Source organism: Phasianus colchicus, chromosome 6 (assembly GCF_987193195.1).
Source record: "Phasianus colchicus chromosome 6, bPhaCol1.hap1.1, whole genome shotgun sequence".
NCBI lineage: Eukaryota > Metazoa > Chordata > Aves > Galliformes > Phasianidae > Phasianus > Phasianus colchicus.
The window spans coordinates 20,641,888-20,662,421 of NC_143441.1; the positions used below are offsets into that span (position 1 = coordinate 20,641,888).

The 20,534-nt window shown below is 38.6% G+C and overlaps 1 long non-coding RNA gene across 5 annotated transcripts in view; it reads right to left on the minus strand.

The window, feature by feature from the left end:
• LOC116227072 (uncharacterized) overlaps positions 1–20,534 on the minus strand; it is a 67,001-nt gene that overhangs the window by 39,391 nt on the left and 7,076 nt on the right. For all 5 annotated transcript variants that reach the window (XR_016467738.1, XR_016467736.1, XR_016467737.1 and 2 more), the window contains exon 2: positions 2,200–2,286. This is a non-coding gene — a long non-coding RNA (uncharacterized LOC116227072). The remainder of the gene's footprint in view (positions 1–2,199; positions 2,287–20,534) is intronic.

Consider the following 20,534-nt stretch of genomic DNA (forward strand, 5'->3'; position numbering starts at 1 on the left):
GAAGTACAACAGAAATTAACCTAAGATGACAGCAATTGTTCTGGGCTTTGGCAGTCATACACTTAATAGTTTGGTGTTATTTCTAGATATATTTTTTTAATTTAATGCACACCATTAAAAGGCATGCCTTTAACAAATGAGTTTCCCTTAAAAGAAACCAAATCTCATTGCAGCTTGTTTATTAAACCCTTAACTTTGTAAAACACCTGGGAAAACAATAGTACTGACTTTCTGACAACACTATAGGCAACTTTCTCTGGAATAGCTGTGAATAGCTGTTTATTATTGGGTAATAAATTCTCTCCAGTAATAGCAGCCAAGACATTTTCCACTACACCCGGTGGCAACTTCTTCTGGTGGCCCTCGGAGGCCCCCAGGCTCCTTGCTTCTTGGCATGGGAGCAGGAGAGCACCTTGTGTGAAACGTTGTTCAAAGGCAGCTCACGGAGAGCCAGCAAGAGCCTCCCTGCAGAAATATAGTCAGCTTTAACTATTTATAGCACAGCCATTTAGTGGTAACATTTTTTTCCAATCAGGGATCTCAGGGTCAGTATCCCTCATCAGTATTTTGACAGCTTGTGGCACACGAGCATAGCTGGACTGCACATTACGATTCTGAAGATCTCTGCAGCAGGAGGTAATTTTACATTCAGAAGACCGCATGGTACTTTACACTGATGGCCAAAGGATTAAAATTAAGATTGAATTTTGATAAAGAACATTTACTTTCTCAAGACTTCCTATATTTTAGTTTTAGCAAATTTAAATTCTCCCTTTTTTTTCTTTCACTACTTTTCCCCAAGTTAAACATTCATTTTTAAATTATTCTTAAATGACTTCTTAAATCATTAGATTTTTCTTACAACATCTTAGACAAGCTCTTTAAAGATCGTGATGGTTCTTTAAACTATAGTTAATTTTCTTCTCATATTTACCCCACTGAAGTAAACTTTACTTTTTCAATTCCCTCTGTCAAATTCCTGCATGAAATCAAGAGGAGGACAACCACCCAGTCAGTCCCACAAGGCAGTGGGATGTGCTTTCACCACAGAAACCGAGAAGTTCCAGCAGCCTTGTCTATGCTTCCCAGTTCATTACTCCTAGCAAAATTCAAGGCCAAGCACTTGGTGTTTTTTCAGGAACACCATGGTGTTCAGTTTAGGACATACCTCTGACAACTCAGACAAATGTTGTTGATGTTTCTGCATGGTGCTGTATGTGGCCAAGAGGACAGCACATGGGCCTGGAGACCCCGGGTCTGCCTTGTGCCTTCTCTCCATCTTTCCACTGCAGAAGACTAGGCTATTACAGGAGATCCCGCTAACTGTAGCGGAAACCTTCTTTTAGACATTTTTAAAGGGGAGTGGGAAATGTAATTTCTAACTGGGCTAATTCAGATGGCAAACTTAGGAGATTTAAAACCACTACTATATTTGATATTCAAGACCAGTCCATGGACTTACTTTATTAAAGAAACATCAATTCCCAGAAAAGGTGTGACAAGTACTGAGCAGACCACTAAGGATTTATATGCTCAGTTTTGAAGGCCATTATCTCTTGGGCATACTGCTTAGTCTGACTCAAATGCACAGTAGTGAACATACATGACCAAGATCTCTGCATAAATTTTGCAATGCTGTTAAAATGCACTACAATGCCTGCTTTGTTTTAGAAATACTTTGTTAGATGTAAAGTGATTTAACAAGCAGTAACTTCAAGAAAATACAATGAATCGCATCTGCACTCAGCCATGAGCTATGCATGCTCTTTCAACTTTTTGTGACATCTCATGTGAGAAGGGAGTATAGATATTCAATTATCTCTGATGTAGGAGGGTAAAAGATAAATACAGTAAAACCAAAGATTTTTCAGGTAGAATTTCCTTCTATGGTTTCCAAATGGTGGCCAACAATTCTCTCATGCCTAGAACATCAGCTTGTAATGTTTCTGGGTACAGAAAGAGCAGGAAATTGGGAACCATCTGTGTTTAGACACATATCTGCAGTGATTTGAAGCTGCTTGGCCTGAATAGTAGTACAGTTCCACCTTGCCTCCTATTTGAAAGGCTTGCAAATCAAGATCTTCATCCAGACTTGATCCTCTCCTCTGTGGAGATGTCAACATCTGTCCCTTTCTATAATGAAATGCCCTGTGTTAATGCACCATTTGTGAATAACGTTGGAAATTCAGTCATACTTACTGTGGTGGCAGAGCTGATGACAGAGGTATCCAACACTCTACTGTGATGTCTACTCTTTGACCACACTGATTTGTGCATGTGCTGATTCTGGAAAACAGAATAATGAATTACATAGCACTAAGACATTGACATATTTCTGAAAAAAATGAGGTGTGCCCACACAAGAACATCCACCCATTCCAAACCAAAGTGATTTGGCAACTCAGGGATCTGTGAGCACAGGAAAAGACAAGGGGAGGGAGATAATAGTGTTAAAGTGGATGCAAGAGGAAACTGTTGAGTTAGAACACAGCTTCTTTGTCCTTTCTCCCAGGAACGCTTCCAGTTCGCCCCTTCTTACTCAGCTCCAAATCTGGTTCTGAGATGGCATTTTGCTGACTGAATTTATTACTGAGCAAAGACTGGCCAAGGGAGACAGATCTTCTAGACAACATAGAAAATAATCTGAAGTCAGTCTAAGATTGAAAGAGGTGGATCAGCCTCCTCTAATTGCAGAACAGTGAATAGAGAAAACATGCATGCCTACAAAAAACAAGACATCTTTGGTGTAGCTGTTTTGATTTTTATTATTCCACTTGTCCTTACCTATTCAAAATTGTGGCATTTACAGCTGTAAACATTAAAAATATAATACTCAATAGCAACTAATGGTTGTGCTCCCTAGAATTCAGAGAGGACAGAAGCTTCTTCAGAGGGTTTGATGAGTGGCAGCACTGAAGATCTCATTTATACTGCTGCTTTGTGTGAATGTAGCAGCTGGAGAGAGTCCTCAGCTGGTGTTCTGAAGACTGAAGACTCCAGTAGGGTCATATCAGATTTGTTCTGCTGCACTCACAGCATGACCAAATTTACTACAAGAGCAAAATACAAGCTGTTTTGTTGCTTTTCACAAGGCAGAGGTTTCTTCCTCCTCCTCACTCTGAAGGCAAGGCTTTATAATGGTTCGTCTTAGGATAGCACAAGGAATACTCTCCCTTCCCAGTCTACTTTAGTCATGACCCAACCTCACACCATGATGAAAGGGTGGAGCTTTCATGAAGTACATTCAGGATTTGATTCCTGTGCTGAGACAGTTAGCTGCCATGTTTCCTTTCAGGATTTTTTCCCCTGAAGAGAGCTGCATACACCAGTATTAACACGATCTTGGCTCTCTGCTATTCCTTAGTTTGCTTTAAACTTTCAGTGGTTTTAAACTTTTCACAGGGTCTTACGGATTTACTCAACTTAATACAAAGTTGCAAGCACTGTGTCTGCCTGTAAATAAGGTGAGCTCAAAGATAAGGACACTCACAAGCGGCTCACACCTTCCTCATGCCAGCAGCTCCAGACCTGTATGCACTACTGCAAATGGAGCCTCACAAGGGCAGAGAGGGACAATCCACTTCCAGCCCTGCTGGCAACCCCACTTCTAATGCAGTCCAGGATGCATTTGGCCTTCCAGGCTACAAGAGCACGCTGCAGCTCGCATTAAGCTTTTCTTCTACCAGCACTCCAGGGGCTGCACCAGCCTAGCCTGTGAGGCAACAATGTAAGGGGATGTTTCCCACATTTGGATTTGGGATAAACGTCTTTTTAATATTCTGATCATTTGGAAGAACAAAACATCAATGATGAAACAGCAATGTCAGAGCTCCAGGGATGTTATTCTTCAGTTGGGTAAGGAGGTGCAATAGCACCTTTCAATAGTATTACTCACTTTTTTTTAACATACTTGGAAGAATTCCCACTGCCAACATCTTAAGTCTCTCAATAGAAAGAAAAAAAAACCCACAAAATACTACACGGGCCATGAAAACCAGATACCAGAGAAATGCAGATCCACTGACTTTGGAAGTCCACAATATGTAACTCCAAACGGCAAGCTTTAAAAATTATCTCAGTGAAAATACATTGTTTAAATATACCACTGTTCTGAAACTTATCAAAAACAGACTCAACAGTTTGTTTCCTTGTCAACCTTTTGGAGCTGTTCCAGGATCATCCGGATAAACGTTGCAGAACTGCACTGGAAATATTAGTGATTATAATAATTTGATCAGCCCATTAGAATGAGAAGTCCAGAAGGTCCCACTTTGTCCCTCAGTATAGGTTCTAGGAGAAATTAGCAACTTAGAATAGAAAGGTTAGTGGAAGGTGACGTGAAAAAATGAGCTTCTGAGAAATACTAGGAGTTAGAAAGTGTCTCAAATAAATGGAAAAGGCTTCTATTTTTATTAAAGGTCACAAAGGCAGAGACACTTGCATCTGTCTCAGTGCAAGCTGAATTCAGTCCACAGGTAGAATGCTCCACTATGCTGCCCAGCTCCTCTTAACTACTAGCACCTCTATTAGAACCAACACAAAACTCCCAGAAGAGAATAGACTTTGTTTCAAGCTATGTCTCTTTGGATCATTTTCTTCAAGATGTATTTAAATCTCAATAAATAAGTAAATAAATAATTACATCAAGCATCAAATTACACTCAATATGAGCACTGTTGTAGTCCATGCCCTCCTAAAAATAATGGCATTTTTCAGCATTTGGTTAATGTAAGTTCTTACATGAGTGAATTTAAAGTACAAAAATTTAACATAGACTAGATGCCAGCTAAATTTAAAGGTCTTTTGCTGTACATTTTCACGTTTGTGCCAAAGGTAGTGATAGTAGTTCAGGCTAACAGGTGATACAGGCTTTATAATTCTTAACAGTCCAAGGTGATGAAAGCTGACATACAGTTCTCCAGTTTTAACTTCACCATTATAAAAATACTAATTTTGCTCTGATACCCATAGTATAAATGAGATGGGGCCTGATTGTTTTGGAGATACTTATGAGTTGTCACAGCTGTTAGAGGTGAGGCTGGTTTTGGATTTCCTATCTCAAGGTCAGCTAAACTCCAGGTGTACTTCAGCCTGAGTTCTCAAACAGAACTTCTTGTTCCCATGCTTATGTCTTACAAGAGCAAGGCTTCCTCAATTAGAAAATTATATAAATTCTGTAATAATCTGATGATTCTGATTTATCTATGATCATCTGAAAAAGCCAGTTCTGAGTTCTGACACTTGTTATGTCACATAGCTTACTAAATACAACCATTTCTGTATGAAAAAATCATAGATCATTTGTATCAGCAGTCATGTAAGCAGCAAGAATGTAACTCCAATCCATTTAATTATCAAATTATGATGTCATAATATTTATTACATCATTTACAAGTACAATAAACAGCAGGACAAATATTACATCTGCTTAAACCAGAAATACTACAGCTGATAACCAAAGATGTAGCATAAATTGAAAAGCCTTTTATTTTTCATATATTGTAACAAGAACAATTAAGAAAAATAAATTTCCCCACTTTTTTTTTTTTTTTTTTAACTTAGGTATCTTTTATATAAAATAAAACCTCCTGAACCTGGAATTCTAATTTACTCCTGTGCAATGACTTAGACAAGCTAACCTTTCAGTAACTAAATTTAAGTATTATCTAATCTGCAGAACCACAGGCCTAGCCAATGGACTTTCAAATGTTACTACAAATCACTTTTGCCTGGAAAAAATGAAGTGCCACATTTCACAGAAGCCACGTGAAAACTGTGGCTTACAGCAGCAGCCACTGCTGAGTTTACATAGAAGTCAGAACTGCGCTGGTTACCTCAACACAAAATTGAACCCCAAATTTTTAAATATGACTGTGACTTTTGGGTGACATTCAGTAGCTTTTGCTGACCAAATCTCTTCTCATGAATGCTGAAATATCTGCAGGCTTCTAATATTCCAGTTAAATGTAAAATTACTTTTAGAAAAAGCTTAAAAAACCAACAGGTATTGTATTTGCAGCCAAAACGTGAGACATAAAACTGTCCTGAAATAAACAGAAAGAAAAAAAAAAAAAACACTTTTCCTTCCAAAAAATTGAGCTCTAAAGGTTTTCAAAACAGATCGAGGAAATAAAATTGTTCTATTTTGGTTCCTTCTATGCCCTATTTCTAATGGAAGCAATTAAGCTTTAAGATAAAAGAACAAGAACAATTAAGTTCTGAAAGTCTGCAGAATAGGATGGTTTGGTTTTCATAGAATGGCTTGGATTGGAAGGGACCTGAAGGATCATCAGGTTCCAACCCCCCCACCACTTGCACGGCCACCAACCTTCATACCTAATACTAGGCCAGGCAGCCCAGGGCCCCATCCAGCCTGGCCTTGAACACTTCTAGGGACAGGACATCCATAGCCTCTCTGGGCAGCCTGTTCCAGCACCTCACCACTCTCTTGGTAAAGAGCTTCCCCCTGATATCCAACCTAAGTCTTCCTCAACTTAATACCCTTGTCCTTCCATTATCTATCCTTGTAAAGAGTTGACTCCCCTCCTGTTTTAGGCTCTCTTTAGGTACTGGAAGGCTGCAATGAGAACTCAGCTTGATTCAACAGACACAAACCAACAGCAGCACAGCCTCCAGCAGAAGGGTGCAGAAATGACTTACTGCCAGCAAAGGTTTTAACTCAGCCAACAGTCCAAGTCCAGAAGCTCTCAAACAAGGCCCAAAACAAGATTAGTTTTGTTTGCTTGTTCCACAGATAATGCTTCTTTCCCTATACCTACAAAACTGGAGCATCTGTCCACAGATAAAATTGGTTGCACTTCATAGATCAAGCCAAAGGAACTTCATTTAGAAGAGTGTATCACTATGATGCCATAAGTTTATTTTTGCTTTGGGGAAGAAGGGCAAGAGTAACAATTACGTGCTCTCTTTCTGGAACTCAACCTTGTCAGGAACAATAAACAATCACAGGTAGCAGACACTTAATTTACTAAGGTTAAGCTGGCTTTGAAATGTATGTTCACCCCTAGAAGGCCAAGCATCAGCTCTTAAGGAATCTGTCATGCTGAAAAGAACTTAACTTTTCTAATGGAGCAAGGGATAAATACAAATACAAGCCAATTATTCCTTTCTTATGGCTCTGTCTTCAGAAGTTCTTCTGCATCAAGTTGCAATTCAGCACATAAATAATCTGGCAAGTGGGAAACTCTATAATAAGCAAACCTCCTACACCAATGAAGGCATACTATCCTTCCATCATCAAACATTTTGAGGTGTGTTTAGTGAGCCAGACCAATATTCATTGTGCAAGGGATCAGTAGTGAAGAGCTCTTGCAATTCTGCTCTCTGTCACAGCCTTAAATAAGTCTGACTTACATTTTAACTACATTTACTACAAGTCCTGAGGGGGAAGGAAAGGCTTTGGATGTGCAGTACAGTAGCGAATGGTGAAAATTTATCTTTCAGTAGCTGTGAGACAGCAAATGAAACTGAGGAATTTATGAAAGGAAACAAATACCTATTGGAACAAGCACTGCCCAGGGCAGAAGGCATGTTAGCCAGTTCCAAGGACTATGCTCCAATTGCTGTTTCTGCCCTTGCTCCCAGCTGGCTTGCAGCCACCAAACAGAGTTTGTGATGAGCATGCTTTGTCTGTCTGCAGCTCTCTGTATAGGTACACCCTTTGGCTTCCCAGAAGCACCTTTCAGCTTCCTCAATTTTCAAAGTTCATTTGACCTTATAAATGCCTATAGAGTACTTTTATACATGATATTCAGTTCTTATTTCCAAGCTAAGTAGTACCAAAACGCAGCAATAGTCCATTCTTATTTCTCTCACTTTGTGCACTCTGTTGTGGGAACCTTTGACAAATACCTTCTCATCAATTAGCAATTCTCATCAAGTGAAATACGGGGTCACAAATGTGAATCACATAGCAGCCACAAAGAATGGGAGAGGTTTCAAGCACTGCACTTCTGTACCTACTTCTGTAGGATGTGGGATTTAGAAGCATGTCACAGTGAGACACTCCTGGAAACTGACATAGGAAGAAAATAAATGCCAAATTTGTTAAGTCTGTCATTCAGCAAACTCTAGCACACAACTCAGGGAGATCGGTGGTCTTAAGACAACTTGTACAAAACAGTATTTGGAAGAGAACCACTGAGAGAACTCATCCCTTGTGACTTCCTCCTGTCAGCTGCCTCCCGCACACATTCAGCTACACAATCTTGGACAAAAGATCTGAAAAGCATCTTCAAAGGTCAAAACCACAAACAGAAGTCAAATCCTTGATTTCCTTACAGCGACCCTTAAGTCAGACCAGAGAGCAATACATTGGGAAGTACTTTTCCTCTCAAGTACATCCCTCTGTGATGATGGCAGTGCTTGAAATTCAGTAATTACTGTTTGATGAACACAGGACAACGAGGAAGAATACACTTCTGTATCACAACACAGGCACCATGAGCATTCCTGCTTCGCATGATACAATCATGGACAATACAAACAGGCACACAAAGCCTATTGCCCTACAGGGCCTGATTTGTCAACATGATTGCAATCCCTCCCCTCTCAAAAGGGCTTCTTTTTAAACAAATATCCCTATTGATATTAATAATGTTACTGCATGGAATACAGTGCTCAGCAGGCTAAGAGATAATTAATTCTATACCTTAGCCAAACGCTCTACTTCTGATAGCATCTTTCTCTAATTCCACACTTTCACCCTGCCCAGAACTGCCTCTCAACACCTATTTTCTATTCTCCATACAAGACGATTCAGATGGAAAACACCTCAAAATCCACTGGAAACAGGGAATTTTTTAAATGAGGAGAAAAGACTTTCAGCTCCAATTGTTAGAACAAGTGGGAAAATTTCTGAGAACTGACCATTACACTGGATTTCTTTCCACAGCTGCCACTAATTTCCAGTCTTGTATAATGCTAAAAGTGGATATCAGAATTAGTTAGACTAGGAAAACACACAGCGAGGTGAAACTTGATCTGTGAGCTCATCCCACAGAGTACAGGAAACATAAAATAGTCAAGAAGTCTCTGAAAAATGCAAAGTAAAAGTGGAAAGATCAAAAAGGAAACCACAAGAGGGCAGATAGACTACATAATGGATGATGAAATGATTAAATGCAGAAGGGAAAAAAAGGGAAGGTGTCCCATCTCTTCACGAAAACCTCATTTGGGAAATCAAGTGTTTTATGCAGAAGAGTAGAAGTTAAGAGCATGACGAGAATTCTACTTGTTCCAGTTGAAGACTGTGGAATTTCTAGTAGCTGAACAGTGTTTTATCAAAGGTCATGGATATTTGGAGATCCTCTGGTTATTCATGGGAACAACTGACACACATCTTTGCTCCCACACAGCATAGCCTCTCTGCAGGCACTGGCAAGCAAAGTGACAATTAAGTCGCTGGTCTCATGACAGAGACTTCAAAGTACTCACCAACACTGAAATCAGAGCTAAGGTGGTATGCCAAGCCTGTATTCACACACAGGAACCTCGCTGTTTGGGAGGAAACTGGCTGTGAAGGGATTTCTTGCAGCAGTGAGATGTACCTGGCTGAGACATGCTGTTTTCAGAGTCTTCCTTTACAGACAGTACTGTGGTCTTCTTGAAGACCATCTTAAAACACTCCCTTATTTCAGCAGATCTTGCATTTACCCATACCTGCTTTACAGCTAGAGGACTAGTCAACCAGCACGCTGGAAATTTTTAGCACCTTCTTGCTTTCTTTCACACCTGAGCCCTTTCACACTTCAAGTTCTTACAGGGCATCCAGATTTGGGGAACTGCAGAAGAGAACATGTCAGTCACCACTGCTGCTTCGCTTGGAGAAACAGCCTTGACCTGCAGCTCTCTTACTAAGGCAATCTGGCCTGAAGCTCCAGAAGGAAATCAATACTCTGATGCAGAGAATAAAGAGGGCACAATTTACAACCTGAAAGAAGTAGGTAGATCTGTGCTTAGCTATTTCCAGTGTCCTTGATTAGAAAAGCCTAAAACAGATGCTACTTCTACCAAATGCAGACTCTTCATGTTCATCTTTCATTAAATGTGGCTATGTTCTCTACGTTAAAGTATTACAAAACCTCCCAATCATATTTTCAATGTGCTACATAATTTATTGCAAATGTATTTGAGTAATCTGAAAAATTTCAATTCAAAGGCTCCCATTTTCTAATGTTTACTCCACTGTCTTTCACATTCTCTTAAGATTATTACCCTTTTTAATCTTAAAGATATACATTAAAAAAGAAACATGCCTATGCTAAACATTCAGTTTAAGTTCTTCTTTAATTCACCAGAGATTTCCACTGACTTCAGAGGGAAGAGATCTAATTCCAAAAAAGAAAACAAAATTAAAAAATAAAAGCCTTTTAGTGAGATTAAAACCTACATTACCTGCCATTAGTTCACACTTCTAGACAGATTATAATATGGAGTAACATGCTCTGAACTGTACAGATATTTTCAGTTTATGGCAGTGACTGCACTACCATCAAAATCTGCAGACAAATTATTTGGAAGGGTTCTCAAGTGGGAAGTATCCTCATCATACCATATGATGACATCTGTTACCTAGAGAGATCTAACAGTGAGCTTGCTCATACTGAAAGAGCAGTGTAAGGCTGGATTTTTCCTTGTTGTATCAAGTTCTAAATCAATAGCCTTCATTTCATTAGCTATATCATAGCTTGATTAGAAGTCAAATTTGACAAAGAATATTTCAGAATGCAATGCAACTGAGAGTGCAGTGTTGCTGACCTCCATTCATATGATCTATACCAGACAATCCAGAATTTCAGTAGATATCACCATGATGTGCCTGATGGAATTAAGGAAAAACTGTACATTCAATTAGTTGTAGCTATTCCAGGGTAATGGAGGACATAAGGAGTCTGTTTTTACTCAGAGCAGTTCTGAAATGGGAAGGATCCACAGAGATCTCTCTCAAGCAATACAGAAAAAAAATATCACCACCTTTAATCCTCCATCCAAAGGGATGGGGGAAAAGGAAAGCTTCAGAAAGGGCTGGCATTTGGTCACTTCCTAGCTGATCATGCTTTAGCTCAGGAAATGGACTAAGATTGGATCCAGGTAAGTTATAGGATATCTGTTGGACAGCAAGTATGGTTTACTAACAGAACAGTTAGATTGAATACTTCTGTATTTATTTTTTCTTGTATGGCTGTGACAAACAAGCTTATACACAACACTAATATTCTGTTTCAAATTTCTGCTTTTAGTTGCTCATAATTTTGCTGGAGTCAAAACAATGGTAATTAAGTTAAGTTGCCTGTGTAATAAATACTAAAAATGTCAGAATTAACTCTGACCCTCTGTGTATAGCAGAAAACAGACTATCACAAAATATTTTTTCTGTAATCTATTTATTGTATTGGGCAAAAAATAATACTGTCTGAGGAACTGGACTGGCTCCAAGAGATCTGCTTCTTTCCTAATTCTGACACAAAGCTATTATACAAAGTAACATAGAGAAGATGTTTTTATATATTTCAGTCAAAGAACCACCAAAGTTTCTTGAAAAGAAATTTCAGGACCATCTTTTGCAGCAACTCTATGATTGTTTCACTTTGCATCTAAGTTAACAGGAAAACAGTCAAAGTTTGTTTTCAGCATCTTTTGCTTGCTTCACTGTATGCATAAGGAAGACGGGGAATATTTTTTTTTGCAATCGTTCATACATTCATAAACCACAAGATAAAAAGCATGGAATGACTGAAGTTTGTTGCAGCCTTTTGACATTTAATGAATTAGGAAATTTGATTTTGAAAGTTTAACATTTCAGTGATTTTTATATTGTCAGGTGTTATTGCCTACATCGTTTGTAGTTGGATAAGTGCAACCTGAAAGTACCACATCATTGCTGCTTTACTTCTGGACAATCACAGCAGCCCCCAAATTCCTATGTATAGATAGTACGAGTTCAGCTTTGTTTAGTATGGTAATTATTAGTGTACTGGTGTTGTCAAAGAAAAAAAAGAAGTTGTGCTGTGTCCTATACTCCCTGTCATAGCTCAAGGACTATTCAGATAGCGCTCTCAGACATAGAGTTTAGGTGTTCCTGTGCAGAGCCAGGGATTGGACTCAGTGATCCTTGTGGGTCCCTTCCAACTCATTTTATCATTCAATTATATTATTTGATATACTATTTGTCCACTCTGCATAATCTCTGACTTCAAAGCTCCTTAAAGACCCTCATTCATGAAGATTTTATCCCTTAAACCATATCTCAGGGAGTTTTGTTAGTAAAAAAAAAAAAAGAAGAAGAATCTGTGCAAGATCCTGCTGAAAAAAATCATTGCTCAATTTGTAGTGCAACCACTTATCCATGTACAGCCCTCGAGCTCCATATAACTCATTAACAAAAGCCCTCAGATAACGGTCAAAGAATGCACTATGCTCTCCCTCACCATTTAATAATTTTAATTTCTGTGAGAATTAAGGCAAGTATTTTGCCTGTAGGGACAATTCAATCTTATATTTAATATACAAAGGCATGGTAAACGAGTCATTGAGTTGTGTGACTTGTATCAGAGGACTAAGTCATACTTTATAACAATTTCTTCTACAGCTGCATATCTTACAAAACATCATCTTCAGACATTATTCCTTGCATGGAATTGCATAACAATGAAAACTGGAACTGAACAAACACTTATGTCAGACAACTTAGACTCCTCATAGAGTGTGGAAAAAAATAAAAAATGCAGTGCTTCCCTGTGACTCTAACGGAGATTCTAGCAGAGTTAGAGTGAGAAATGAAAAAACAGACCGTATTTAAACTTCTACAAAAACAAAACCAAGTCAAAAAACACCAAGATCTAAAGAGTGTGAAGTATGCTCTACAACAGAGGCTTCAAGCCCCTGTTGGCCTTGTCTGCTCTGAATGAGCAGGGACACGATTTAGCACTCAGGACATGATTTAGCTGTGGGTTGTTAGAGTTAGGGTAGTACGGTTAAGCTGCAATTGGACTCGATGATCTTGATGGTCTTTTCCAACCTGAGCAATTCTACAATTCTGTGAGTTAGATAGCTTATCTACAGTAAGCTGCAGATTTTGCTTCAGTCATGCTGTCATTCCTCAATGAAGAAAGAAGGTGGATAAGATGTACCGTTCTATGAAATTCAGTGCAGCCTTTTGGTAAATAGTTAAGATCAACAGGGCATTATTCAATACACTTACAGTCCAGATTCCATAATGGAGAATCTCATTCAGAGATGCACATGCAACAGGAAACAGTCTTACTTGTTTAGAAAGCCTACCAGGATTTTAGTTTTAACTGCTACTTACAGTGAAAATACAAAGGGCAAGAATCTATGCTTACAAAACGTTTAAACTGATATTCTTAGGCCATACAGTGATGAAAGCTCCTGTGGTTTCCAGGGGCTACAGGCATGAACAACACTTAAGGAATGTGAAGTATATTGAATGTACTATTTCAGCAGACATCTGAAATAAAATTCCATAGGCCGGCTTTTCCACTGGAAAACCAGATTTTTAGAGGGAAAACAGTACTTTAGGAAAGAAGCCTTCACCTGGTTAATGACAGGACACCACCACCTTTCTTGAAAACAGACTATTAGCTATCCTTTTAGCAGCTGCAACTCCTAACTAGACTTTAAAAAACAGTAATTCCACATGATATGTTGTAAACTATTGCTCGCGATTTTCCCTGGGTCAGTTTTATTGTGCAGAGAATCATAATCCTCTTTTTATTTTTTTGAGACTTTTAAAAACCCTTTCAGGAAAAGGCAATGTATAGAACTGCCTAATTACTCAGGCTTAAAAGCTGATCAGAGCAAAATGTAATCCATCATCAAAAGCACAAAAATCACAGAATGACAGGAGATTGAGGTTCTCTGGCTAGCCCACTCCCCCCACAGGAGCAGGTCTTGCCAGAGTAGGTTGCTCACAGCCCTATTCAGCCCCATTCTGGATACCTCCAAGGACAGATTCTCCAGCCTCCCTGGGCACTTCTCTAATTTTTGACCACCCTCTCGGTGAAAAAGATTTTCCTAATAGTTAACTGGCATTTCCTATGTTCCAGTTGGCATCTGTTGTAGCATTTCTTGTCACCATAATTTTCTGAGATGTCTGACTCTGTCAGTACCCTGTGAGAGCAGTAAGGTCCCGTTGTAGCTTTCCCTTCTCCAGGCTGAAGAAAGCCTCTTTGTATACCATACACCATCCCTGATCAGCTTGGTGGCCCTCCAGTGGGCCCATCAACATGTGTAATGCCCTCACTCTGGAGTGCACAGAACTCAGAAGGCTACCACATATTCAATATGATACATGAATGACAGATACAAATGCACATGCAGAAACATATGCACATATGGAGAGGAAAGGGAAATATAATTTGTATTACAAAGTTTTTTTATTAGACCTTCATTTTTGGCCCCTATAACTTATATTCAATTGTTGTCAATGGAAATTTAAATGTAAGAATATTTAAAGTAATTTATTTAAATAAAGTTATCTGAGGAAAAAAACAAAGAGGTAGCTATGGTTCTTAAACTATGGACAAGTATAAATTCTGGGTGAAAAATCATACACTGCCATTGTTTTTCCCAGTTGAAGGCAGAAAGGTGGAAGCCAGACTTTGAAAATGCTCAAATTACTTAAGAAATTATTAAGTGTTTGGGAAGTTAGCATTAATCACACCATCACTCACTGTGAATGTTCTGGAATGTTATACAGTCACCACACATAAACAAAACAAAAACTTGTTACTATTAACACTGACTTCATGAAAAAGTCAAGAAACGTCTAGAGGTTTTATTTGAAGAGATGTGTCTGTTGTTTTGTTGTTTTGCATCCCCCCCCCACTCCCATTTGCTTATAATCCATGCATCATTTTCATTAATTACAAGGGTGCCAGAATAATATTGCAGACATTTGCAGAGGTGCTTAAGATGGTACTGTGTTTTCTAGAGGCAGAACTCAGGCTTCTGCATATTTTCTTCATTTATTTCTCTCTCCAAATGCTTTTTCTATTTCTGGATAAACCAGTAATATAATCTTCATTCACTTTAGAATGAAAAGACTTCTAAAGGATATTGCAACTTGCCTGGATATTTATTAATGACTGTTCTTGTTATACAAGAACTGATTATACAAAGATTGTTTGCACAAAGAAGTCTCACTGGCTTGAGTTAAATACAATATAACACAATGTATTTAGGTCAGTAGAAAATCCTGTTGGAATCTTTCGTATAATCTTAAATCTTTAGCTATATAAAATTTAAATACTTTTCTGAAATAAAGACAGTGTCAACGCAAAAGCTTACGCTAAGATAATGAAAGCTAATTTCAAGGAGGACAAATTCTCTCTATGTAGGTTTATTTTCAGAGAAGGAAGTCCCATATTTGGAAGGAAACACCTCTTCCTACTACTAAAGCCGTACAGCTGTAACCAATTGCTCCATGAGGGTGCAACCTGATTGCTTCCTTTTGTCTGAAATGAAATTCAAAGAAACCGCTTCAGCTGTAGGTGAACTAAATTCCTCTTCATAGAGACTTGGTGATTTTTTTGCTTCTTGTTTAAAGGGCTTTTGGAACATGAAGTTCTGTAATCAGTGAAATTGAAAGTAGGTTCTCAGATATACAATGTCTAAGGTGTGTTTTGTCTGTATTTGGCAACATACAAGCCTAATTCAACAAAAACATATTTGTATTATTTTATATAGATTTATTCATATGTACACATAAGTTTTACCCCTATTCTTTTTCTTCTATAGAACCACAGCACTGCTATTTTTTTCGTTTTAATTTGTCCTAGCCTCTGGCATTACTGAGGCCATCTAATAGGATTATTTCTTGACTCTTTAGTTGGTGCCGTGAGAAGGAGCAAAGCAACGTTCTGCAACCCAGAATCAAAAGCCATGATCCTCTCCCCCTGTTAGGTTAAATGGCAGCTTTAACCTTGAAGCATTCTACTGTTGAAAAACCTTGGTGCCTGTATGGGAACTGCTGAGTCACGGCCTGAACCTCTGATTAATCACCTGAGGCGAGCAAGGAGTCAGCCCTGGGAGCACAGGTGAAAGCAATTCACCTGTGCTGCAGGAAGGGGTGGAGCCTGGCTGCACCTCTCCTAGACCCATTTAAGAGCTGACTACCAGTAGGGAAGGATCTCTCTCTCTTCGGAAGATTCACTCCACTGGAGTTTCCTGAGCGAGCCCATGATATGGGAAAGCCTCCTATTTATTCTCTTTATCTCGCTGTGCCTAACTCTCTTGCTTATTTCATTATTATAACATCTTAATATTATTAAATTATATAATATTCCTTTATATAGTTTTCATTATTATACAGTGCCACACTAAACAAATAAGAAAACCTACTCCAAAGTTCTATCAAAAAAATAATGTAAGGTATGCTCTCATAAATAGATGCTATGTATATATTATAAAAACTGACTTGGCAAGTAGTTTCCGGAACCCCAGACCTCAAATCCATGCTAAAGTAGCATTTTGTTCCTATAGGCAAGGATGAAAAGGTTATCCTGAAATACAATCTTGGTCTATTAAAAAAACACCACCACCACCACCACACACACACACGAGGAAGAAGATGCAGTGGCCAAAGGTCCTAAAGAAGACTGGCTGTTCATAGCTCTTCTCTTACACTGCTCATCAACCTATATTGAATTCACAGACCCCCAAGGAAATCTTTGTGCTACCTGTAACCAATCCAAAGAAAATAACTAAGAAAAAGCAAAGCTTTCATCTGTGCCTCTATTAAAAAGCTTTACAGAGTCTGCTAACAGAAAAAAAAAATCCACAACTTGATAACTGCTCTAAGCAGTTGGACATCGACTCAATTTACTCTAATTCTCATGAGTTAATGTCTCAGCGAATTAGAACTCTGGTCATTTAGTTTTACAGATCACAACCAACAGCTGAAAATTAGTCCAGGATCCAGAAAGCAGACACTTCAGGACAACAAGATTTCTAATGCAACTAGGAAAACAAATCTGTCATTTATTTTATACAGTAGCCTCAAACTCTGTTTGAGATGAAGTTTCATAACAGAGAAGTCTATGGGAAAATGACCAGTGTGTGCAGCAGGCTGCAGAACTAAACAAATCTACCTGTAACACTTACACAATCTTCTTCACACTAGCCATCTGCTCTCCTTTGCACTGGGTCCCCTGTCCCATGAGCTCATGTCTTAAGACACAACCGATTGCCCAGGAAGAATACATACAATCTAGAGACCCTTAATCAGGCAGTATTTATCTCTGCTGACATGAGAGGAAAGAATGAACAGTTAGGTGTCTAACAGTGTAGTCCAAACCTTCTGGAAAGAATAAGATTGAAATCTTCTTCTCCTCTAGTGTTCATACTACTTAGTTCTTGCCATGACTAAGTCACAACTGTTTGTCCTCATCCATCCTGGCTGCTTTCTTCCACAGTTGATAGAGCACACAGAGTACAAAAGAAACTGAACGTATACTCTCTAGTGACTACATATATGCATCAAATGGAGGGAAACAATTGTATGAAATTCACTGAGGAAACAAACTTTGGCAACTGGAAATACTCAGCAAGGTGAGAATAGAATCATCCAAAGGATACTTCATTCATTTCATTTAGCAAAGAAAACAACACCATTTTGCAATCCAAGGTAGTGAGGGGCTCAGCACAGATCTAAATCACCTCCAGAAGGAGATAGTAATGTATTCCTACTCTACTCACAGCTCACTAATCAGAACAATATGGGTCAAGCAGCACTGTGGCTAAAAGACAAAATGATAATTGCCCCCATACAGCATTAAAACTGAAATAAAAATGTGTGGTAATAACAAGAGTATTGGGTAATAATTAGCAAGATTTTCACCAACAAGTAAGGAAACTGTGTGTTTTTCAAGTGAAATTCAGAGTTTATGGCCCTTAATGAAGCTCTGACACCTACTGCCATTAACAGACTCAACACTTCTCTATACAATTCTAGAAGTAAAAATGAGATAAGTCATAAGCGTCCTAAGAGGGCATCAGAAGTGTTCCTAAAATGTACGTTATTCTATTGAAAGATTCCAGTAATGAGGATGTGGTCCTCTTGGCACTTCTGCTTCTCCTTTACAAGTAAATAGATCTGATGGAATTGAACATCACTCACAGAGAAAGAGGCAGCTCTCCTTTAGTGAAGGACAGTGTAACAATCTGGATGAGAAACACTGCTCTGGACTGATCTAACCTGTCCAGCAAAATGAAATCTGTTAACTATGATTATGCAGCTGCTGTGGTGACAGCATTAACATCCCCATTTTTATTTTCTAAGTCTGGCCTGATGATTCCAGGAATAGATGCAGCCTAGAGCTTTCTACAAGAGGGACCTCATACCTGAAAATAGCCTACTCAAGGCAAAGTCCACTTTATAAAGTGAAGACAGGCACTGGAAATATGCTAAATAATTTCAGTCGTTTTCAAGTCCTTACCATCAATAAGCTCCTTAAAACTATCACATCAATTGCTCCCAACTGGAACCGAAGCACTGATTATTTAAAAAAAAAAAAAAAAAAAAGCATTTCATTTTCTTCCATTTGATCCACCTATCTGTATCTCCTATAGACCAAAGAACTGCCCTCCATTTTGGTTTTGACACGTTCTAGTTTACGAAGGTTACAAACTTCTGTTTTTGTGATTCTATGTTCTCAAAAGCTAAGTTGAGCCACCACCATAGCTGTTTAAGATCAAAGGAGCAAAGACAGGCAACATCCTCAGTTCTGCAGAGGCTGAGTACTAACAATCCTTTAAACGTTTATCAAACACAGAGGAGAGAGGAAAACATATTTGGCTCCTGTTTTCCCAAGCAGCAGAAATAAAGAAAACCTGAACAACAGTAAAAACAAAGTGAATCATAAATTCCCCAATGCTGACCTTTTAAGTTTGACACTGCAGCTCAGAAAACATTAATGTGGGGAAGCAGCTGTGAACTGCCTATAAATCCATTTAGGTGTGGAACCCCTCTGACTTCAGCTGGGCTTGGTTAAGAGGAGGGGAAAAAGCAATCCATCTGCTTTCTATGATCAGGGCATGAATGGAAACACTGCAGTGGGATGGTTCGGTATGACCACATTTTCACATCAGCCTGAGGAAACCTACTCTTTCTTCCAAAATCCCACCTTAAGTGAAATCCTAAATGAAATCAGCTCCGACAGCCATAAGTCTGATCATTTCAGCTGAAAGATTCCTCCTACTTTACACAATATACTAAGTTTACAGAGTTTATTACTGCTTTGTCCATTTAAAAAAATACCCATTTTCTATTAGTACATTGAAAAAATCATTTCAGGTTCAAAATCTGGGACACAATACTTGTGTATACTTCCAAGACTGCACAAGGTTAGCATGCAGTTTCTCAAGCAGCAGCTAAAGCTGTTGATATGCCCCACAAACGAGTGGAACACAAACTGAGAACCTGTCAATGCCTTTGAATACATCTTTACTGTCATCACAAGGAGTCACAGTGCACCTGTTAAACATTAAGAGGCCCCTAATTCTATTCGATAGATCCGCACACCCCTACATGCAAACCTATACAAAGGGAAATACTGAAAATAAAAGTAGAACAAAGAATTCTCACATATATGCATTGGTGAACCTCCTTCAGAGAAAAGACAGTTTTTATTGAGCTCAAGTTGTTTTTTTTTTTTTCCTCCCCTCCTTGGTGCAACTCTGGGTGTTCAAGTTATATGCTGGAAGACAGTTTGGTAGTGAAAATAAACACAAATAACCTGAGTACAAACCAAGAACAAAGAAGGAGCTCTTGTCAATAAAGAAAAAAAAAAAAATCTGTTCTGTTTTGTCCCTCCTCAGAAGAAATGCAGGGATAAGGATTCTTGTTCCATTATTGCCTTTGTGGGGCTGGCCATGGTCTAGTTACAGTTACATACACAGAGGTGGGGGAAAATAACCAAAGACATTGGGAACTGCAGCTATCCATAGACATTATTACAAAGATGCATTTCCATCAAGACTCTTGTAAGAACGATACTAAAAATGAATAGGGCTATTGAGATACACCATTTTTCCTTCTAGAAGACTAAGTACCTCTATATCTACTAAATATTGCTTCTTTTACATACCATAGTTCGAAAATGTCATTATTGGAAAGTCAGTAAATTGTTTCAGTTGAAATAAGGTGAATTTGAATCTTTTTTCAATTCTTCCTTCATTAAGAGCTCTTGACATCTAATGGAGAGGCATGTCAGCTTCTTCCGTGTAGGGTAATGAAATCAGATGAGGTTCTGAAGAGTGAGTAATGTCCAAGTTTGTTTCTAAATACTGCATTATGCACAGGCATTTTTTGTTTGTTTACAAAACAGACCAATGACTTTCTGAGACTATGATGAGCAGTTGTTTATGTAAAGCAGGAGCTTCTGCAGCTGTTTACAGATGAAATTATGCAAAGCACTGTATACCTAAAATTACAGACAGTGGGTATACACAAGTCAGAACATACATTCAATGAGTGGGATTTCAAAGTAATT